At 40.9% G+C, this 24,246-nt stretch overlaps 2 long non-coding RNA genes across 3 annotated transcripts in view; both read left to right on the plus strand.

Annotated features, from left to right (window-relative positions):
• Window positions 1–23,752, plus strand: part of LOC113482758 — a 58,950-nt gene extending 35,198 nt beyond the window's left edge. The window contains exon 7 of the long non-coding RNA XR_003398916.1: window positions 21,671–23,752. This is a non-coding gene — a long non-coding RNA (uncharacterized LOC113482758). The remainder of the gene's footprint in view (window positions 1–21,670) is intronic.
• LOC113482759 lies at window positions 523–19,957 on the plus strand. 2 transcript variants are annotated; one of them, XR_003398917.1, is made up of 3 exons: window positions 523–612; window positions 11,683–11,817; window positions 14,857–19,957. It is a non-coding gene; the product is annotated as an uncharacterized LOC113482759 (long non-coding RNA). The 2 variants fall into 2 exon arrangements; XR_003398918.1 differs by having other exon boundaries at window positions 17,818–19,957.
• Window positions 23,753–24,246: the final 494 nt, after the last annotated feature.

The following is a 24,246-nucleotide window of genomic DNA, read 5'->3' on the forward strand; positions in this document are numbered from 1 at the left end:
TATGATGTCAGCACAACAAATGCAGTAAATGTCATAAAACAAATCTCTCTTTTGCCAAAGCATTCATCTGAAAGGAAGGGGAAACAGAATATGTGGCCGGGCAAAGAGGGGACCTCTTTTTTTGGTAAAAGGAAATTTTTTGAGATATTATAATACCTGCAATATTAATGTGTTAACTAAGGCATGGAATGATTGGCTGATTTAGCCAGTTACAAGCAAAACTTTGCGTGGAATTTTTTCTCTCTACTTGCAGTACCTTGGTCTAAAGACTAGGCAGTACTTCCTTTCTACAGTTGACATTAGGAAATGCTGAGTCTGGTTATAAAGAGTGAAAGAGTAACTTATTTCTTATTATTCCTGTTTCCTTAAAATGTGTACAGATATACAGGCTTCATTGTCTTTATGGTGGGGTTGAACTACAGCACAAAGTCCAAATGTTTCTAAGTCAACGTCCAGTGGTTACAGCACTTTTGCTTGGCAATAATGGTTTCACTTTCTCTGTGTTTTCTCTTGTACCCTAAACCACCGCCAATGATGAGATGCCTACCTATCCTCACCGGCAACTGTTCAGTCTTAAGGAGCTTTAAATTACTTCACAATTTTAAATTCCAGGTAAGTAGAGACATTTGAAAATTTATCCTAATATTTGATGCTTACTTAGGCAATTTACTTGGATACCTTGTTTCAGTTTCCTCCTCTGAAAAACAAGAACAAGTCTGTGTTTCTTATGCTCTTTGACTGATGTAATAGTATTTTTAATATACTAAGTATTGGGCTCTGCACTGCACATAAACCATGAGGTTTTAGTTTTCTTTCCTTTCACTGTGTCTTGGTTTCAGCTGGGATAGAGTTAATTTTCTTCTTAGTAGCTGGTAGAGTGCTGTGTTTTGGATTTAGTGTGAGAATAATGTTGATAACACACTGATGTTTTAGTTGTTGCTAAGTAGCGCTTGTCCCAAGTTAAGGATTTTTCAGTTTTCCGGTGCTCTGCCAGTGAGCAGGTGCACAAGAAGCTGGGAGGGAGTATGGCCAGGACAGCTGACCTGAACTACCCAAAGGGATATTCCATCCCATAGGGCATCATGCTCAGTATATGAACTGGGGGGAGTTGGCTGAGAGGGGTGGATCGGTGCTCGGGCATCGGTCAGTGGGTGGTGAGCAATTGCATTGTGCATCGCTTGTCTTTTCTTGGGTTTTATTTCTCTCTCTCTGTTATATTCCTTTTCATTACTATTATTATTTTTATCATCATCATTATTATTATATTTTCATTTCTGTTATGAAACTGTTCTTATCTCAACCTGAAAGTTTTACTTTTTTCCCCAATCCTCCTCCCCATCCCACTGGGAGGGGGCAGGAGTGAGTGAGCGGCTGCGTGGTGCTTAGTTGCTGGCTGGGGTTAAACCACAACACACTGACTGAAATAGGGCTCTCAAAACCCATCCGAGGATGTATAATACTTCTGTGCCAGAGCAGGACTTGCCAGTCAGTAGCTGCCTTATAGGGAAAGCCTGTATGTTCTTTATGAAGCAGGCAAATATGCAGACCCAAAGGGTGTGCAAATTGCCTTCTGTGCCCAGTTTCAGTTCCAGCAACTTCAAGCTCAGCAGAAGTTGTGCAGGCAGATTGTTTACAGGCTTTGGTCTTTAGAACGAAAGCAGTGAGAAAGTGACAATGTAGGAGATTTTCTTTCTGGGTTGAGGGAAGGAGATGGGTACCTAGGGCAGTCCAGTCCAGTCCAGAGAATGATTCAGCAGCAGGGATGAGGCTACTGACCATACAGGACAAAATGTACAGGAACATTTTTGACAAGTGGGATTGCAACAAAACTTACTAGATTTCTTTGAATGTCTCATTATAAGTACAGGTGCAGCTCTACACACCCACACACACTGCATTTATTTCAGTGTGCGATCATATAAATACCTGCAGGTGTGACACTGAAGAGATACCCGTGCTGAGACATGAATATGGAGTTCCACATCTGTATTTACTGCCTGGTTCACACAATGAACTAGTGCATTTAGTGGGTTCTCTTTCCACCTCCCATATGCACTCTAAAACTAACACCAAGGGAAATTCTGTCCTGGTAACTACATTTAACAGGATGTCAAGGCATAGAACCAAAACACATGATGGGGAAGGAGTATGGAACCGCCATCATTACTTCACTGTGTTGTACATGTATATACAAAGTTAGGAAAAAACTAATTTCAGATAAAGATGGCCACATCAGTTTAGTGTACGGTAATAAGCCCATGAAGTTGGAATTTAATGGGCCTTTTGGGGCACCTAAAACTTCAGTTGGCCTTCAGTACAATGACTGGTTTCTCTCTTCTGGCACACACAGAGATGGCTCCTTGTCTATAATACTGTCAGGTAGCCCATAATACATGGGGTGCAAATCATGGCTGCTGCAGAAACCATGGGGTTGAATTCACTGACTTGCATGCATGTAAAAGTCTCAGTCACAGCATTGCACTCATGCAACTGGTTGCATTAAATAATAATCTGATGCTAACTACCTGGCTACAAATGCCATTCTCCCAATGTCAAAAATTTTAAATATCTGAAGAATATAAACTGAGGACAACATTTTGCATGTACTTGCTGCCTGTAGAGACTCAAGGTTGTGAAAGCTTCTTACTTTTTATAAGGCCTTTAGTGATAACTTTTGTATTCCAAAGAGAAAAATAAACCTACCAAAGTTCCTTTGAACATTTCAGCAGCCTTTCATAGCATTAGCTGTGAAAGTAATGGTGTCACATTCCTAATAAGGATGTATGGGAACTGTGTTTTAGGAGTCCCTGCTGCTTTCTTTGTGGAAACTATCTCAGATGCTTTGGGATTATTTGGCAGTAACTTCTTTTTGCACCAATTTCACAAGGATCTTCTCTGTTGTCTTCTGTTCAGTATATTCCTTTGAAGATCTAGAGAGAAAATGTGGAACTCAAGAGCATTCAGTGAAACCTTGTTTGCATCTCCATCTAGATAAAGACAGGGAATGAGTTCTCATGTGACAGAAAAGGTGGAGGAGCCATAGTGCCTAAAATTCAGCTAAAGTTTTAGGTAGTGCTGGCCAGGCAAAGTAATAATGAGAATATGATCAGTGAAGATTCCATAGGAAGCAAAGGAGGAACAAATTTTTGTTTCTGACCTGAATGTCACTGCTCTATCCAGAGGGACCATGGCTCTGTGGCTCACAATAGCAAATGTGCTCTGTGCAGTACCACAGAGAAAAGGACCAGAAGTGGCTGGAGCAGGGGAAGAAATAACACTGTGCTAATGAAGAATTTCCTCCAGGAAAATTTACCTCACTCAGAATTAGCCTGGGTATCTCTCCATGACACATTTGTTTTAGAATCACAGCATGTTGCAATTATTAGGCTCTGGCAGGCTCCTAGGTAGGAACTGTGTCCAAGAGCCTTTATTTCATCTGCTCCAATTGAGAAGAGTGTGGCAGTTTCTTTTGGTTGAGACTTCGCTATAACGATCTGAGCTTTAGTCGCTGTGAGGCTAGCCCACTGCAAAGCATTCAGTTGGTGTTACAACCAGGGACAACTGAGCTCCAAAAGTGAGTGCAGACCGCAGTCTACTTGTTAAGTAAAGGGGCATGTGGAGAGCCCATTACTCAGTAATTGGTGTGAGCTGCCAGTTAGCATTCAGCAGGACTTGCAGCATTTGCATAGACCTTACAGTCCAGAATGGCCTGGGATTGTTCTTGCCTTATTTGCTACCGCTATAATCAGATGGTGGCTCTACTTTGCAGAGCTACCAAAAGCAGCTTTATCAGACTGAAAGACACCTGGAAGTACAGGATGTCTCCAAGGAATTCAGCTGGAGGGACATGCAGGTCCAAGAAGCTGTGGCTAAGGTTGTGTCCCAGTGACTGCTACTTTTGTGGGCTTGCAGGTTTCTCCCCCGTGCCATGGGACAGGAAAATTATGCCTAGAATTTGTGGTAGATGATAAAAATTACTACCTGTTTGTATAAAACCTTAAATGGGTCTTTAGAGATGGGACCTTTAAGTGCTGTGTGACTCTATGGATCACACAAACAGCACTTGGGTACAGGGAGTCTGGAGACACATCATGGGAAGTCTTTACCAAAAGAGCTGCACAGACATTTAAGACAAAAAATATAGCTCTGTGAGGTACATGCCACTTGCAGCTTTGACCTGGGGAAATCTTTTGTTCTCTTGGTAGCAACTGTTGCTGTTATTTTTTTTTTTTTTTTTTTTTTTTTTTTTACATCTGAGTTTAATTATGGTGGTATTTGTTTGATAGCTTGTTACTGTAAATAAAAGAGATAAAAGCAGCCCTTCACTCGAGTAGCTCTAGAGCTGTGAAATATGTACCTAATTAAAACTATTGGTGTAAGAGGCTAATAAAGTACATGTGCCTACTAGATGTCTTATTCTAATGAATCTCGGCTAATTTGCTTTGAGTGATGAATTTCGGTGTTGGTAGTAAGGGCTGAATAATTATGAAATTTATCACAAAGTGTGAGGACTCATGAAGGACCACGGGGGTTTGGGGAGGGAGAGGGGAGAGGGGAGGGAAGGGCCCTGTGGCCCTGTCTGGGCGCGGGCCCTGCCCTGGCGGTTCAGGAGGAGCAGAGGCCAGGCTCTGGCCCAAGAGCGCAGGGTGCCAGGACCCAGCCTGTGACCCCCAGGGCAGCCAGCGAGCCCCTGGGCCAAGCTAGGCTGGCAGACATTCGGGCCTGGGGCAGCCTGGAGGGCCCCTTGCAGGAATGGGTGTGGAGGTGAGGGTGCGCCTCCGGTGAGAGTGGGGGCTCAGGAGTGCTCTCCTCCACCCATCTCCTCACCCCCTTCTTTCCCCCTTGTTTTTGCCTGGCACGGGTGAGGAGTAGGCCACAGCATGCGCTCCTCAGACTCCCAAACCGAGCGCAGATGGGATGTCTAAAGCATTTCAGATGGAGTTTTGGTCTTGTGCCAGCAGCTAATCAAGGTCTTAATTCTGGAGAATAAAAGGGCCGGGTTTTCCAAGCTTCCTCTGGCTGGTTTCTGCCAGGGATGTGGATGGCCAGCACTCCTGAAAAGCTTTTTGCCCTGTGTGCTTCCAGTGCAGCAGGCTGGGCCACAGGGCTGCCTGTGGCCACGGCGTAGCTCGCGCCTCGTGTTGCCAGTCCTGACCAATGCAAGGGGTCAGTCAGCTTTGTACAGGCCTATGGGTGGACACCCTCAAATCCATCCCGGTCTGACCTGTACTGGAAAGAAGTCAGGCAAGTGAAAAAGTGTGCATCAACAACCCTTGCCTGAGACCTGAGCTTTGCCCTTTGGAGCAGTACAGGTTTGTTGAAGGAAGGGTATATTCTGAGAGAAGCTGGATAATAATAAAGGGGCTGGTTAAGCAGAGAAAGAACCCTCAGAGTAGCACATATTTTTATTGCTTTTTTGAAATAGAGAAAATATCCCAAGGCAAAATGTCTATTGTAGGCTTTCCTGTAGTCCCCAACAACCAGTATTTAAACATTTGCATGTGTGTACGTCCTGACAGCATCCTCTATCTACCAGCATTGCGGGAGGGCCAGTGGGGCTGCAGCACTGGTGTGCCCCATCTTAACCTGGAGCCTGTGCAAATCCGCAGGGCCCCAACCTCATGTTGCCTCACCCCACATGGGGCTTTCTGTACAACCAAGCCGCCTGGGCTTTGCTGTCTATCCTGGAGTCAGATCTGATGAGTTCAAATGACTCTGTGAAAGTGTGTGATAGTTGCAGCTGCTGAAAGCACTCTGGCAATTTCTGATCTGCACATGAATTTGGAGTTTTTTTACAAGTGCTGCATCAGCAGTTTTTCTGCAGAATGAAATTTTAACTATTGCTAATATCAGCTGGAGAGACAGGTGGAACTTGTTATTTTCCTTGCAAAACCTACCTTTTCACAGGGAAGAGATCATTTTTCATGGCTGTACAATCTGTTAATGGGGTGGATTGAGAATAAGATTGGGGAGAACTAGACTGTATCTGTCTTTACCCCTGACTTACTGTTTGACCTTAGGAAAGTCTCCTAGTCATTCCAGAAACTTGTTTTTTATATCTTTAAAAAAAAGCAGTAACAGCTATATCAAAAGAGACAGTCATCAATACCCAGAAGTAGCTTTAAAATTTCAGGTGGAAGTGTTAAGTATTGTCACAAAAATGGTGTCTGTTGTGCTTTCTCAGAGACCTGTGAAAATCTGTTTTTTCCTGCTGAGAGAATTCTTTCCATGTTGCTCAATCAATGATCATTTTAATATATTTTTCTGCCTCTCAGTTACATCTCAATTATTTGTGTCTGTGCAATTTTCATGGTCTCATATCTTGTCTCTTTCTGTATAAAATGTATGTTGTCAGCTTGAGGGGATGCTTCTCCTTTCAGCTCCCTTGTAATTACCAAAAATAGTTTTAATCTGTTAAAACATTTCTGAGTTGCCGACATGGCATGGCATGGTATTAAAACCTCGTTACTCCACAGCAAACCTGCCTGTGCATTGTGTTTACTTTCTGATAACATTTCTAATCAGATGCCAAACACCAACAGAATGAAGGGGATGCTTGCACTGTTGGGTCCAGTGTGACTTTGCATAATGAAAATATGCAAAAATAAATGCCACTCCTGTATAGTTAAGAGAGAGAAAGAAATATCATCAAAATGTTTCTGCTGGCTTTTCTTCAAGGAAGAAAACCTGTGAGTTTGTTTTCTGGACAAACTTTCTTTATATTATTACAGCAGGGATTCCTGTGCCTATGCAGGTCTTTTGATTTCACCATGACTCCACCAAGAGAGCCCAGGATAGAGGACTACCCCTTTTTAGAGAATAGTATGCTAGGACCCTCAGCAAGGCCTAGATTTGAGGTGCTCTGAACTAGAGTTTTGAACAGAGCTAAACTCTGTTACTATAACAAAGCCTGAGGCTGCATGGAAACTTTCCACCCAAAGTACGTTTCCTAAATGTTGATAGCAGATGGCCCTCCCATCCCACAGTCTGGGGATGTGCTGAGTTTTCACTCTCAGTATAACTTGTTCTCACATCACAGGACCTCTGATTTTTTATTTTTACTAAGCTTGATCCGATAAACTAAGGTAAACACACTTTTATAATAAATTTAAAGTGTAAAGATCGTTACTAATTCTGTTGTTCAGACTCACAGAGAAGGTTAATATAATTTCGTTTTTCCTTTGGTACCTAAGCAAAATCTGGCCTAGATTTAATTCTTCTGTTAGTATAGGGAGGAGTCTAACCAGAGGTGACCAGTAGTAGTGCTATCTGAATGTGTCTTGCAAGCTCTGCTCTTGTAGTGAAAGCTGAATTAATGTTCCAGCAACATTTTGTTTTTCTATACCCTACCCCTATTTATTAGCTTTATTTTGCCTTTTTTCAGCTTTACCTCAACCTCCTCCGTGACGCCAAAGACACCTGGCATTGGTAGTCATGTTTCTGAGATTACCTGCTCAGGAACATCTGCCCAGAGAAGTTTGTTTCCACTATTTTGCACAACTGAAACAATTTTGGATTTGATGTGCTGTTTCCTGGACAAGTGTATGAAGAGAAGTAGTTTAGACTAGTTCCACAGAAGGGAGCTATTTATGAATGGACTCAGACACATGGATGTCTGAGGATGATAAGTGCAAGGCTTCATCCCTCTGGGTCAATGGTCTTTGGGACAAGGCAGAGGAGACAGAAGTTGAGGAGACACTGCTGTTTTCATATCTGTATTTCAGGTCACAGTCTTGTCAGGTCAACAAAAGTCATGCAGTGTGAATGGTGCCAAAGCACACTTGATGGTTGTGCATGAACATTTATGCTTTGTCTTTTTATTATCAAATTCATTTTACATTCTGACCAACTTGTCATTACACACCTTCTTTGAAGACCTACTTAGACAAAAACCCGAAATGTGCTTTGTTTTGTAGTATACCAGGCAATGAGCCAAAATGTAGGAAGCTGTTGTGTCACCCTCCTCCTGGAGCTTTCTTCCAGATCATCTGTGTTGTACTACATTCCCTCGTAACTGAGGGAAGGGGTGGAAAAGCCCTTCCCAGCTGAGCAGTGGTGTCCCCAGACATTGTCCTGAGATGGTGTGGGCTGTGCTGCTGCTTGCAGCAGCACATGCTCTTATTCAGCTGATCATCAGTTGCAGGGTGTGGATAGCACTTGACCCCTGACCTGTGGCTCACACCCTTTTTCTAGACCCTGGTGCTAACTGGTAGGCCAGACTGCCTTTCCCACCTCCCTTTAGCTTGTAGGTAGTTCTTTGGCATACATCCAAACCTAATGTAGCATAGAGGGATAGGTCTTCAGGTTCCCAGAGTGTATCTACACATGTAGTCAAATCCCCAGCTCATTAATATAACATGTGCAGTGGAGTCCAGCTACTGATTTATGTTTTCATTTATACAAAGTAAACTGGATTGAAACTTCACACCATTTAAAAAGGAGAGCTGAGATTCTTGCTTATGTTTGAGTTCTAAATTAGCAGGTACATGACAAAGCTTCATGGACCTGAAAAAGCTGGGTCTAAGTTAATATGATGCCTATACCATTGATTTCACTGGAGCCTTTTGTATCAGAAACCACATGTACACAGCCTCACATTGTGAAGCAAGATTAATTTAGCTGTTGGCAAATTATGTGCTGTATAAGAATGTTCTGTAAATGACTTGGATTGCAAATTCTACTTCTTAATATTTGCAATGCAAAGTATCAGTAACATGAACAGGGCACTACTGGTTTCAGCTGAACTTTGCAGAAATGTGAATGACAGGCACCCAAAATAAGGAGACAAATGGTGGAGAACCAAACAAATAAGACCTACTGAGTCAGATATTAAAAGCCTCAATCTAAATTATTACAACATATAAGATAGATATAAAAGTAATTGCAAAGGTTTTAGAGATGCAGTGCCTCTAGAAATGCAGAAGGGGTGGCCTCTCTTACAAAAAGTTGATTTGTGATTATTCTCAGCTATAATTACAGGGAGCACCACAGAGGGGGCTACCAAGAATAATTCCATGTTTCGGTTTAAGTTTCTTGAATGTATCCACTTTTAGAACCAAAATTCTTGTTCCCTCTCTTTGAATTGTTATAGGAATAGCTGAAGCAAAAACAAACTTCCCATGATCTACCTACCTTGGAGAACAGAACCACTCTGGATAATATAGGTAAATTAATGGTATGCAAGCTCAGTTTTTGATGTGCTTCCTAACTGTACCAATTCACCTGATGCAAGTCCCTAAAGGAACACAGGTATTAAGCTATTACCCTGAAGTGAAAGTCACTGTATATTGTCCTAGTGATCCCTTATGTGTAGTTGCTCTTCAACTTTCCTCACTTTTATGTTGGTAAAAATTTAGATTACTTGGCATTTGCAAAAGCTGAGTATATGAAGCTTAAGTAGCACAGATTTCAGTTTTCTATTGGATGAGAGGCAGTAAAATCATGAGTCTCTTCTGTTACGGCTCCAGTTAGTTACTAACCAACCACTAACTGTTACTTCTCCCAAGCACGTAGATACACCCCTGCTCAGTGATTATCCTTGCACCAGTGGCAAAGACACTAGAAGTGTTCATTACTCATTTTGGTGGGATGTAGAGAGATGAAGTTTTCTTGCACCCTGTGTTGCTGATGATAAATTTTTCCTTGAGTCTTACTCAACCTTAAGAAACCTGCATCCTTCCACATGTCCAGATTGACTCCAGTTTTACATGTTTATGTGTTCTCCTAGACCAAAAAATTTCCTCCCCAGGGCCTAGCACCATTTACTAGCTGGAAACTACACCCTGTTTTGCTGCTTGCCTCTGGTGCCTCCCCACAGCTATGCCATCAGAAAAGGCCAAGCAAGCCTTCCCTAATGCACTACAAGTAAAGACAGCCTGGTTAGCTCATATCCATGGTCGTCACCAGGTAGAATGAATCTGGCTGACTTAGTTTACACAGATTAGGAGGTAATTTGTGATCCCTTTCACTAATGGAGCAGTATGTTGGGTACTTGGAAGGCAGCAACAAGCACTAAAACCAGTGCTGTTATCTCCCAGAAGAGCTTCTCTGCAGTTTCAGGTTTTCTTAGCACTCCCATCCTCAAACCCAATCTTCCACCCCTTAACTTTCATGCTTTTCTACATACCTTGCTTTTATTTTTACTTGGCCACAACTAATGATATATTTTGATATTTTAAATGAGTCTTCTCTGTTCAGCTTGATCTGCCTATCTTTATTAATTAAACTTAGGTTTAATATTAGGTTCCTTCAGCTTATCTCTTCCAGTTTCAGCTTTTACTTTCCATTTGCCTTCATTATACTTTGCCATCCTTGAACAGCACTGAACTCTTCCTCATTTCACATCTTCCTGTACAATATTCTGATCTGCTATTTCTCTGCCTAATTTTACCATGGCTGATGTGAAAAATCTTCTTTGCTGCAGAACCAGCAGTGAGAAGACAGACCTTTCTTCTCTGCCACATTCCTTTTTGCACAAAATCTCAGCTGAAAAAGAAGGGCATTCTCTTCTGTGAGCATAACTTCACATTCCTCTCTTTTCCTGCTGTTCTTCCCTTTGGGATACATTTTAATACGTCATCATCCATGGAAAAGGCACTGTTTATGTTTGCAATTTTTCAGTGTGCTTGGAGTTGGGGTTTTCCAGATGAATGGTGTATTAAGATTTAATCTGAACCTAGTCAGATAATATTGACCTGCAATGAAAAAGCTGTATGAATGAGATAGCAGCAGACAGCTTAAAGTGCAGAGTGCCAAGTGCTGACTGAAAAATGATACCCCAGAAGTTTGGTGGTAGAGAGCAGATGGGACATTTATGAATGGAAAAGCTTTCTGATTATTTAAATATTGTGATTTTTAAAAAATATTTCTCCATTTTTTCAACATTTGCCAGAATTTGCCTGCTCCTGTAGGGTGGTAAACCAGGGAGCTCCCAGGAGCTGCTTATCCCTCAGTAAGCTATCACATCTTGATACCCAACTTTAAGGCCTTTCTCTTTTGTCACAGTAGACTTCCCCAAAATAAAACAAATAAGAACTGAACCCAAGATGTTGGATTCCTGATGCTCCTCCCTATGCCCATTTCAGCTATACTTCCCACTGTTGGGTGTCAGCAGTCATTAGGGAACATGTATTTTGTTTCCAAAATCAGGGTCTCCTGAAACAAATCCCTAGGTATTAAAGTAGTGCCACAGCTTGCAAGCTGCATTGTGTTAGGGCCACAATGAGTTGGTCCTTGCCCAAAGCAACTTCTAATCCAGGTCATGTATATGGAAGATAGGCAAGGGAAGCTGTTTTCACATATATCTGAGTTGCCCGAGTTAAATGTGGTGAATTATTTCAACAAATATATTCCAAACCTTCTCCTTCAGTTTTTCACAAGTTCCAAATTTGGATGCTGCTCTAAATGAAAAGGAACAATTAAAATGCTTTTCCGAATGCATTTGAAATGAAATGTTACTGTAATTTCCCTGGGCAAGCCATCTTTTTGGAGGGGGCAAAAGTTGTAAGTGGAAAAACAAACAAACGAGCAAGTAACTGTGGGAAGTGCTGTCAGAGAATCAGAAGTAAGCCTGGGTAGAAGGGGGAGGGAAAGGGTCTTGTCTGCTCTGGGACAATTTGTAGAAAACAAAATGTGGAGGAAAAAAAAAAAAAAAAAAAAAAGTATCTTTCCCCCCACCCCCAGATAATCAGGTTACCAGGACCTGTGATGCTGCTATTAAAAATGACTGATTTCAAGGACTTTAAGAAAATAGAAAATTCCCCCTTTGTTATTCAGGTTCTTCTTTTACAGGGGTTCCTACAGCTACATGACTAGGAGGTGAGTCCCTGAGTCTCATCTCTAAAGGGGAAGTATGAATGAGGTTGCCAGATGCACCGAGTTAACAGTCAGTGAGCTGAGAACAGCATGACTACCAGCTACCTTTCTCCTTCCAAAATCCTGAACCAGTGAGAAATCAAGACATAGTTTAGGTCAGCCTACAGGTATAAAGTATGCTTCACCTCCCATGAACTGGGGATGGGAAGCGAAGGCAAGAGTGCTGCAGAGCTGCTGATTGTCTGCTCTCCAAAGACTTCCTGTTAAGGGGAATCCTCAGTTGTCCATTTAGGGTAGTATTATAGCTGCACCGAGCTGCTGAGGCATGCAAAGAAGCTGCAGATGGGGCTGAGAGTACAGCTTGATACTTCTCTGTTGAGCCACCCAGTTACAGCATTATCAAATCCCTGCTAGAAGTGGGGTACTAAGACTGCTGGTAATGACTACAGGCAAAGGAGAGGGTCTGGTTTTAATAAAAAGGTAGTTTACAAACAGCATTTTTCTTATTATAATGATAAAATGGATATGAAACAGTTATGCTCCAGACCCTTATTTTTCAGTGCTATTTATTTTTTTTTTCAGAACACTGAAAACAAAACAAACAAAAAGAGGGGGGAAAGAAAAAGGGGGCAAGGGGGAAGAAAACTCCCTTCAGACAACAATCACCTTTTGAGTTAAATTCTCATGCTTGGTCTTAGCCCAGAGGGATTTGTCTTGAGTGAAGTTTGAAGAAAATCCTTTCAGCAGTTTCTGAGTTATTTAAATGTAACCATGGAGGTTTGGATTCAGATGCTTTTTTGCACTTGTATAACTCAAAAATAGCTTTGCTTTAAAACTTCTAAATTAACCCTCCTTAACTTTTCAACTTGTCACCTATCCTACTGTATGGCTTATAAAATTTTAAAGCTAATAGTATAACAAACTCAAATAATGATACTGCAGATGTTCAAATGAATCTTGGGAGGAATAAATTATAGGAGTCACAGTAGGTTGTTACAGAAGAAAGAGCGACTGCATGCCTTAAACCATGTGTTCTTACTGGTCTGAAACAGGCCCAATTTTTTCTACTATTAAAAAGCATAAGTGTGCTTGGGTGTGGATTTTAATACCCAGTTACACATACGAAATTAAGCATGTAAGTCCTGTTCCTTTTTTTCCTTCCCGATAGCAGTGCTTCAGACTTGTCAGGACATTCTCTTAAATTTTCCTGCTTTCTTTTTAACACAATCTTGATAAACAGGACACCTAAACATCTCCTACATATTTACAGACTTCAAAGTCACTGAAATGCTCTGTGATTCTCTTACTGTTATTATTCTATTGCTAGAAGATTGAGGAAATGAGAGGTTAAGTGCCTTGGTCAGTCATGGTTTTTCCTTTTCCTTTTTCTTTGTCCAATCGTCCTGTTGCTTTCTTACATTTCTTCCTCTTTGTTGTCTTTCCAACATTTCTGCTCACTTACTAGTCCTGGTCTCACTGTCTCCTATCTGTCTTTCAACCATCTTTCTCCATTTGTTCTTCTCTAACAATTGCACTGAAGAGGGCCCGTGATAAAAATTATTTTTACTTTGGCAGCAGCTTTTTACTTTTATCTTTTCCCTAAATGTCTGGGATGGGTCCAGGCAGCTCTCCCCACTTTCATAATCTCTCTTCACATCCCTCGTGACCCTGAACTCTAGTCAACAATCTGATGTCTGCCATAAGAGCACCTCCCATGATCCAGAGCCATGATCAGACTCAGGTGGTGTAACACCATGCATTACTTTACCTACCTACCATGCTTGCTCTGCCGCTTTCTAGGAACTGGACACCCGCGCCAGGTTTTTCTCACAGAATAATGACAGATAGCGCTGCTACCTTCTGCGTGTTTCTCCTCCTTGCTCCTGTGCCCTTCTTCCTCTCCCAAACTTTTGTGGTTCAGTCTCCTGACTGGTGCAATTTAGCCAAGATACAGGAGACTTGTATTCAGCCTCTGCCTGAGGCAATTTGAACTTGAATCTCTTGCCCCCTGAATTAGCACCCTACCCAAGAAATTATCAGGTGTTCTGTAAGGAGTATGACCCAAGCCCTTTCTTTGAGTGGGAAAGCTTGCGCTTGACTTGCCAGCCTTGTCGTGGCGACACCTGGGTGGGGAAACCACATGTCCCAGGGCCTGCCCCAATAAACACAATACAAAGTAGGGAAGTATTCCCTGGAAGAGGGTAGCAGAATCCAGGTTTCTTGCTCTCAGTGATGCTTTGAGAGCAAGCACACATGGCAATCCAGTTAATATTTAATTATTCCGTACAAACTGGAACAGCTCCAACGGGATGGATTGGAAAGAGCCCCTGTTCCACAAGATCCTTTTAGACTGCTGTTCTTGCTTGGCTGCTGTGGGTCAGCTCCCCTCATACCCCAGAGTGGTGATGGCAGCTGCCTCAGCACCACTGACACTTTATGGGACTAGGTAGTGAGGACATACGTGGAGGCTGGCAGGAAGGGAAGGAAAAGGTGCTCCTGTACATACTTTTGTTATCCATGGTGACAGGTCTTGTATCCTTAGGTGAAACAAGCACCTGCCACTGCTGCCTCAGTTACCATTCTGGACAGGAGTGAAATGAAGATGTGGTGGAGTGAAAAATAGTCTGTTTAAAGACAGGGCAGCAGGCTGGGGCACTATAAGGGAAATTGCTTTTAAAGGTGGAAATACAACAAAAATAGACTAAGGAATCTTAAAAGACAAAATCAATGCCAAAGCAGAGGAAGCCAGAATGACTTCCAGAGCTCAGCTACAAGCAGTTGTCCCCCAACATAAGCCAGACACTGTCAGTATGTGGGAGACATCCAGGAATTTTCTCTCCTACAAAAATATTAGGGACATTATATATTTTAACTGTAATGGAAAAACTAGAGCTGTAGTGCTCGGTTCCAAAGGAGAACACTAACTGTTGGGAGCAACGTGGTAATGGGGTCTGTGTGTGCACATGCGTGTGTGTGTGGCTGCTCCCTTCTCTCCTAGGGATTCTATAGCTTCCTTCATTCTTCACTTCTCTCATATTACAGAAAGAAGGTAATTTTTCCTGGCCATTTACTAAAGCTCATTAAAGACTGAAGAGAACAAACAATGCTACTCCTTAGAGACTACCATTCAAAGTCATTCTACAATTCTCTGTTCTAATGCTTGAGACAAATTAATTATTCCTTAGTGAAAAGTGTATAATTCCTATTCTTCATTTTTGGGGTGGGGAGTGGGGAATAATAATAAGAAGTTTATATCTGAGTCGAAAGCTGTCTGTGCTGAAGGGAAATGAGAAAAAATGTGTGTTTCAAGAAGAGTAAAAGCAATTATTCTAATAATAATTCTAGGGATATTAATGTCTTTTTAAAGTAGATTGCTTTCAAATAAACACCAAAGTTGAAGGGATAGGAAAGGCTGGTTTATTTATTAATCATTCCAAAAGTGCATTCTTCTAAATGAACAAGTGCATGAGCAACTTCGCTGGCACATATTAAATTTAGTTAAACGGCAACTTGTAAATGTCTAAAAACTTCTGTAACCAGAGACTAATTTGTTTAACGTGTTGAAAATGTTATGTGGATGTGAGGAACTACATATTAAACTTCAAAGCAAAATGCTCCAGAGATTACACCATCTTAAAGACTGCATATTGGAAGGCCTTTATACATTAAACATAAAGGATTTTTAATTCTCTTATATTTTGAATACTTGTCAATCTGTGTGACTCATGCTTAGGATTGTAAACTGTCATTTAAGGTGTGATGTCCAAGTTGAGGCCTGGACCACGATTTGCAAGGGGCTGAATTTTCTCTTTCATCTCTATTAATTAATCCTGTCTCAGTTTGCCCAGCGTACACTTCTGTTGACATCACCTTTTCCATATACTTTAAAGAGTCCCCAGAGAGATCTACTGCAGAACAAAAACTGGACAGAGAATACATTTGGAAACCATTTTATTTCTCAATTACCAACCAAAACGTATGGAAGAGATTTACACTCTATCTGATTTACACAATAATTATACTTTGAAAGCTTAGAAATAAATGGCTTGATCCTTGAAATCATTAGTTACTATACCAAATGTAATTGGTGTAAACTAATGAGTTTACTGGATGGCTGACCCTTAATTACTGATTATAGTTAAACTCTAGCCAATCAAAAATGAGTTTACTTATAAAAGTACAGTATAGTATTAACAAGCATTACATTTCCAAGTAAGCAGCTTTATGATTAGTTGTAGCACACAACTCAAGCCTGTTCAGGGCTATCAAAAGCAGCTTTTTAATAATAGTGCACTAAGCAACCATCAGTCTCTTACCTCAGCGTCTATCAGACAAACAGAAAGAAACCACAGAATTAATCATCTCATGCAATAGAAATAAAGCATCTGGGCCAGATCCAGGTGGGATATACACAGCTGCCTTAGTCAAAAGAGCTGCAAGAGGCTGGGGATTCGCTTTAAGATAGGATAACAGACATGGGGAATTTTGGCCCTCTGTGGGAGCAATATGCAGTATGGAAGTTAAATATTGATCGACTGTGTGCACTCCTGTGTGATAGGGAGAAGCCTATCAACAAAATAGGTTTAATAATGCCTTGAATTGAGGAGGATTCCTTAAGCAGATTCAATATGTGGTGATATGACATTTGGTTACCATGCTGGCAATACGAAAAATTCAGAAGTCATGACTCCTCTCTACATATTAGATCAAATGAAGATAATTTTAAAAATTAATACTAAATGGGAAGAAATAATTTTTATTTGTTTCTGATTGAACTTTAAGAATTAATGTTTTTGCCTAACCAGAAAGACTCAAAATTCCTACTAAAAATGTCGAAAGCCAATTTGTGTAAAGACCATGATTACAGAGCTGGGACTTTAAATAGGTACACCACATATTTTGAGAAAATCATAGGACTTTACTTACAGTCACATCCTTAAAGGTACTTAGGCAAGTGACACTGATGGTTTAAAGATGTGTAAATTCTCCATCTCCTAGAATTTTCCTGTGAATCCTAAACTTCAGATAGGAGACTGATGCTGGAAAGCACAAGCATTAGATCAAGTCTGATGCACTGCTACTATGGAGATCTAGTGGGAAGAGTATGTGTTTGCTGGAGCTCTGTAGCCTGTGCGCTCTTCAGATGACCTGATGGACCTCACAGCTGCCAGGATTCATTCTGTCAGAATTACAGGTCTCTCCCATTTCTGCTCTTCTCTATGATGTTCTCTCTGGTGTTTGCTTTTCATAAAGAGCTAGGCTCAGCAGAGGACCAACCTAATCTGAGGGCTCTTTGGCAGAAGTGCTGTAACACTTGCCCATTTATTAGTATGAAAATTTTCTTAAAACTCAGAAAATGAAGAATGAATTAGTTCTTCAAATGTCTGCACATGAGTTAAAGTGAAATTCATGCATTTACTAAACTCCTGTTTGTGAAATGTGTCTGGGGTCAAGAAAAGGTTAAAGTTGTTTACTGCCTTCAAGCTCTGGTCTTAGAAGTTAATTCAGCTGTGCTGTGAGCAGCTACAGAGAGTAAGTCCTTGGAACAGTGAATTGCTGGTTTGATATCAAGGTCCTTGGGTCTTAATAATAAAATTAGTTTGTTTCTTAAGGAAATCCTGGCAGGGACTTTATGGTCATATAAAGTCATTAGGGTGTTTTACAAGATAATTTTAAAGATGCTTTGGAATGATCAGAGTTTGTGGGAAGGGATCATATTTTTTTATTATTTGTGGGATATCCTTAAGCTGTCATAGCTACAACACTGCCACTTGGAATAGCTGGTCTACAGTTCAGAAGAAAAGACAAAAGATCTGTTGAGGCCTAAGTCAGGCAACCAGCGCATACCTGTCAACCCACTGTAGAATTGAATGGATCCCATGCACTTCCTGACAATCAGCTCCAATTTTGCAGGAGCTGGATACCTGAGGTAATCAAGGTGTGTTATTGCAATTCCACAAGAGCAGATAGCCTAGGAAGCTTTACAAGTTCTGCTTTAAACAGTTCTCTGTTGGAGGGTTCAGCAGTGAGTGATTTTGAAAAGTCATGGAAAAGGAAGCAGGCGTATTTTCCAAAAATTCGAGATCCTGTGAACTCAGAGACAGGGGAAACGTTAAACTAGTCAAAAACCTGCCTCACCACCCCCTGCACAGCAGTGCTGGTAAGAACAATGCTGCCATTTCTGCTCTGCTAATGCTGAGGCAACACCCTCCAATGCAGAAGAAGGGAGACAAGGAACCATTGATTCAGGAGGAGGGTAACACACTATGGACAGGTTCACCGTCCCCAACCTGCCACCCCTGTGGCACAGAGAAAAGAGGGGCTTCTGGATGGACCAGCAGAATAAGCACTGTAGGGCCTCGCTTCCCTCCTTTTCTGTGAACCATGCCTAACTGCTTCTGTGAAAGAAAGCATCAAGCCCCATCTTGTTCATAGAAATACAACATATTTTAAAGCTGTAGTTAATGGATAAACTGTTTTCTGATTGGATGAGCGGCACAATAAATCTCTTCCCGAGCCAAGTGCAATGCAGCTTATTCAGTAACAGTGAAATGAGCCACTGTCACTTTGCTGCACTTGCATACATCAGGCAAAATGCTTCCATCTTCATCAGTCTTTTAGTGAAATAGAAATAAAACAATTGTAACAGAATGGTGTCACTGGATCTGTGGCACCTGCTTTAAAAATAAATCTCCTAGCTTTGTCTTCACTATTACTTTCAATAAATGTCCTAGCATTGCCACAGTATTTATCTAGCAGCAGGAAACCATTATCCTATGACAACAATCTATTCCATTAACATTAGCTCTTAATTGTAAGATTGTTTATAAGACAGCAAAAGCTACTGAATCATAGTAGAATGATAAAAAGAGTTATGGTCATGGAGTATAGTAGTCACTCCAGTTCTGAAAAACAACTTAAGAAAAGTAAAGAGCTATATTTTTATATAAAAAATAATGTAATATTCTTACACAAGAAAATGTTTCTAAATAATGGATTACATCAGCAAAGTAACTATTAAAGAGTTAATGTTAAAAACTGGTACTAAGAAACTCTTGCTTTGATAAATGGTATGACTAAAAAACGAATAGAAAGCTTAGAAACTCTTCCTGAAAGCAAGGCTGCACCGAGTCAAACAGGGAAATAATAACAGAAGCACATTTGTCTGGCGGAGTGAACAGAAGGAATGTTGTAGAATTGAGATATGAAGAACATCACTGCAGAATAGAAGGAGAACTGTCATTCTGATTGTTTGTCATTATTGTTTCATGTCCAGTTAAGTGAACTTAGAGTGACAGTCGTGTCATAACTACTGGCATCTATGTAAATTTCAAATCAAATATGATAGAGGCACTTCTGCCAGACACAAGTCACCAGGCTGCTCTTCCTCTTTATTTTTGTAACCCTCCATTTTCTCATACTGTGCTGCTAGCCCTTAAATTAAAGAGACAACTTCAACAGGAGATCCCTGTAATGTTTGTGTTTCAGTTCTCAGTCCATACCGTGCTTTTTCTCAGCACTTTGAAACAACAGCTAATGTCAAATTTCCATGTGAAACAGTCACCACAAACATCTAGGTGTATTAGCTAAAACTAGGCGTTCCTGACAATGACATATCATACAACAAAATCCCCATAATCTCTAGGTTGTAGACCTCCCCTGAAGACCTACAGAGAAAACGGCTCCAGTGTTCCCCCACTGGTTTACTATAGTCCAAGCCAGCTATCACAAGGGTCTTCTCTGTGGATAGGTGCAAAATAGGTCGAAAAGATCAGTCATGGACCTGTCTGTAAATTACAGCATCATTCAGAGGTTATGGGAACTTCACAAGGATATCAGACGTACTCCTCCATGGCTATGAGTTACAGTAAATAACTAATTTCCTGGATACACACATAACAGGAAGATACTCTAATGACATAGGATTTGCCACTGGACACACATCTTTGAAAATAATTTTAATGCAATTATAAAGGTATTATGTGTGGACAACACCATCAAAAAATATTAAACATGCTGTTTATTCACTCAAGCATAATACTAATTTCTTCTGCATATTTAAACTTACTTAGCTAATTAATTATAGAGGCTAGAGATAAGTTTTCATTTTTCATGTAACACGTTATTCCAGAACATTATTTTTACTAAATTCTGCATGGGACTGTTTTCAGAAATCATACCAAAGCACAGCTATGTTCTTCAAAAGATGTTCCTTTGACAAAGGAAATATAAAAAATGGCCAAAAAAACCCCAGATAGTTACCTCTGAGCAGAAAACATTTAATGTTTTGATGATTTCTTGTCTCAAAGGGGAGACAAGTTTACTTTCTCTGCTGAAATTTTTTGAAGTGAATTCTGACTGAAAGGAAGTGGCAGTGATTTAACAAAAACATACCGTTATAAAATATGATGTATGTTCAGAAGCATAAATAATGGTGTTAGAAACATGTATCTCTGCATTAGGTAAGAACATTTTTGTCAGTTGAATTACTCAGACTTTTTTAAAAAATTCCTTTCCAATTGATCTTTTTTGTGCTGTAAATTTAAAGTAGCTCAGTGGCTACTTTTATATATAAATATATATATATATTTATATAAATATATATAAAAATATATATAAAAATATATATATTTATATTAAAAAAAATATATATGGGCCTTCAAACAGCACCAAATTGTGCTGTCCCATCCTCTAACCTGACCATTCGTTATGGTGAATAGTGAGTAGAGGCAACATGTTAAAGCAAGTTCTACAAAAGTATCTGTAAAGGAAACTTTTTTTTTTTTACTTTAAACGGTAAGTTCTATATGAGTTTACATTTTGAAGTATTTGTCAAAGGTTTTTTTTCTTGTTAAAGATGGTGACATCTGAATCATAAAAATACTTCATTCATATTTATATTTGTGACAAAATATCGCTCTACAGATATATCATCCCCAAAATCAACTGTCAGTATATGTTTAAGAATATCAAAAAAACTTTAACTGATTTGCTTAAAAAGCACCTTGTTTTACTAGACTGTGGAATGTAAAGCCGTCTTTCAAAATTCATATAGCATTTCCAATTGTAAGACTGTTTTATGTAGTGAACTTATTATTACATGTGCATATTCTAGTGGCCTCTAGAGACTTTTAATTTAAAACATAAATTACATATAATTTCAAACGCTCATGTCTTTGACTTCAGTCACAGAACTCACTTCCAGGACTTTCTGCTACTGATGGCTTGTGGTAATATATCAATTCTCCCAACAGGAATGTGCACAGGACAAATTAGTGAACGTAATTTTAGCCATATGAGGTCATTACAAATATAGCCTTAGCTCTTCCTAAAGTGGACTTCATTGTTAATATAAACATATATCTATAATTACTGACATTTATATTATTTGGCTCCTGTCCTAAGTTATGGATGCAGTGATGATAAAAGGGTCTTGCAAACCCTTACCTAAGCGAACCATGCTTACTAATTACCTTCCATGGTTCTGGGTTCCTGTAAATAAAGTTACTCATGTATTTATAAGTCAAAATCTATATACATATTTCTAAAAGTGAATTATCATGCTCTTTGGGGCAAACAGTGCTGTCTACTGCTTGGAAAAGAACACTGAGAGTAAAGCCATCTAGGATTCTTCCCAGCTTCTGCCAGGATGCGTACTTTCCCATATCTTTGGATGTCTGATTGAAATACTTAATCCAGTCACATTTTAAAATTGTTTGGGGCCCTAAACCAGAAGATCCTATGCGAGTAAAGGGATGCATTGCTTTAAAGTAAGAAATGGCTGTTGATTTTTCATCGCTGTTTCCAAAGAGACTGGGGTCAGAGGGTTTGTTTTAAATGTCTAATTGTTCAAAAGGTGTAGCTCCCAAGACACAAGGACTAGCAAAGTGCAGCATGGAAGATCTCAAGACAAAGCAGCAGCCTCAACATTTCTCTCTAATGAGAAAAGGAAAAGACAGTCGAGGTCCCATAGGAATGCAGTATTTAGGGAGAGAACCAAGACTCCTTTCATGAATGGAGAGATAACCCTGATGAATTCTGGACTACCTGCTATCTTACGGGCATGTCTAGGTTTAAGAATGATTTGGATCACAGGCTGTAACATTTTCCAGACATTCAGATTGCAACTACTAAGCCAGCAATTTTATGCTTTCCTTTCTCTGACTCCAACAGTACCGCGATATAAGCAGCCAGATTTTCTTCTGCATTGTGTTTTTTATCCATTCAGCCAAAATTAACAGTCTTCAAGGATAACGTATGCCAAGTGAATTTAAATCTTGCGGACTCAAATCGACCTAAAGTTGATGGATACATTCATGCCTACCGCTGAAATCTACCAATTACACAGAACTATGTTAACTTACCATAGAAACATCTCATCTAATAGCACAGATGATGTTGAACTAACTAATTACATTATGGCACATAGACAATGAAAAACATAACGAAGATGACAGCACAGCAACAGCAGATGCTGCACAAAAGAAAAATTAGAAAAATACTGCTCTGCAGAATGCTCTCAGTTAAGGTTTCCTCTGTTAAAATTAATCACAAAAATTAGTGAAGATCAGATTTCGGAAAAAGATATGAACATTGTAATGGTATTTGGAATATGTCATTAAGCCATTTAAAACTCTACTCCTTGTGAAGGTAATTCCCATTTTCTGTATCACTATCAGTTTTAAGACTAGTAAACATTTTAGTGCCTATGGCAGAGTTTCTTGGTAGCATATCTTTTCCAATCAGGAGAGGTCCTGATGGCTCTTCCAGAGACTGAATTTGGTAGCTCCCAGCCATTACAGGCTTAGATAATTAGACAACTTAGATTTTATTTTAGCTTGGCATTTGCTCTATTCTTGTGCTCTTAGCTGTCAGAAAGTGAGAATAACAGTGACTGTCTATTATCTGGAGCATGCCTTGTTACTTTATATATTTTAAATTGTACCAGATCCTAAACAACAAATCTAAAATTGCTGAGTATATTTAAATGTAATATGTGCATGGAGATTACATCCAGATGATATATTTCATAGACCTATGCTAAAAAAATACATTATTTTTAACCACAATACCGGTGCTCTCCCCCTTTTCCCTGCAGAAGCTTTCCACCAGCTCCAAGTCCGCTTTATGCACAGACTCTGAACGTAACCTAGTCTATGGAGAAAGACAGATAAAGGCTTTTCTCCAGCATTTAAATGATACCTGTGGTGCCATTCGAATTTCAATACTTTATTTGCTATAGAATTAGAAACAAAACATACCTACGACATCCCGGGGTTTCCCCAAGCCTGTTTTTCCTAGCTAGACGTTTTTTCCTTACATTTTAAACGGTTACTGGGCGCACGTCTCCGCGGTCCAGCTGAGGCCCGAGATGCAGAAACGAAGGAGGCCTACAGGTGGCGATGTGGTTCAAGTACACCTGGGCTTCGCTGCCCGAGGCCGCGCTCACCGGCCGGCCTGCCGTCGGGCAGCCGGCCTGCCGAGCCGCTCCGACACACCCGTTCGTAAGGAAGCGCTCCTGGCCCAAATGCTGCAAACCTTGCGGGTGCTTCGCCCCCACGTTACCCACCAGCAGGACGGGTCTAAGGTACTTTTGTTGCCTCTGACGCCAGAGGGGCGGTGGGCTACGCCAACTCGTAATTCCGTCATGCTGCTGTCGCTAAGCGTTATTTTGACGGCAGCAACTAACCGGGCCCTCTGCCGGGGCACAGGTCAGCACTGGCCAGGGCGCGCACGCGGCCGCGCGTGGCAGCAGTTGCAGCGGCGCCCATCCCACTGGCTGTGCAGCATTGGCTGCTGCTTACATCAGCAGGCTGGAATCGAGAAACTCCTGTGATGAAGTTTTTCTCTTCTTTTGCTACTCCTGGAAATGTACAGTTGATCTGACTCGCAGCCCGCTTGGTGAAGCACGTTTGTGTGACGGCGTGCATGTGCCCTGTGCCAGACAATACCCGGCAAGGATGTACCCCAGCAGCTGGATGAAGCCCTGACGCTTGCAGGAGTAGCTGCTCACGGGGGTAACTCCTGCTAATTATGGTGCATTTATAAACTTTCATTATTTCGAAAGTCTTTTTTAGCTATGCAGTGCTGCATTCTCTCTTATCCCGTGTGCTGCACTTAGGCCTCAGACCCGTGCAATTAACACTCGGGGCTTTTTTCTTCCAATTCTCGGTGTCCCTGTTAAATATTATTTCTGATTTGCCATCATCCTTGGGCTTTTTCCCCACAAACGCAGTCGTCTTCTCAATCGACAAGCCGCGCAGCTAACTGCCAGCCGGTTGCGGCAGTTTAACCCTTTCGAACCTTTACGGGGTGCTATAACGGCGGGCCCTCTCCGTCCCCAAGCACCGCTCCCCGACAGTTTCCTCGGGCGAGTTTTTTTACAGGTCGGCGGCCCGACGCGGGCCCCTCCACCCGAGGGCCGAGCCGGGC

Source organism: Athene cunicularia, assembly GCF_003259725.1.
Source record: "Athene cunicularia isolate RWA chromosome 8 unlocalized genomic scaffold, athCun1 chr8_part1, whole genome shotgun sequence".
Taxonomy (NCBI): Eukaryota; Metazoa; Chordata; class Aves; order Strigiformes; family Strigidae; genus Athene; species Athene cunicularia.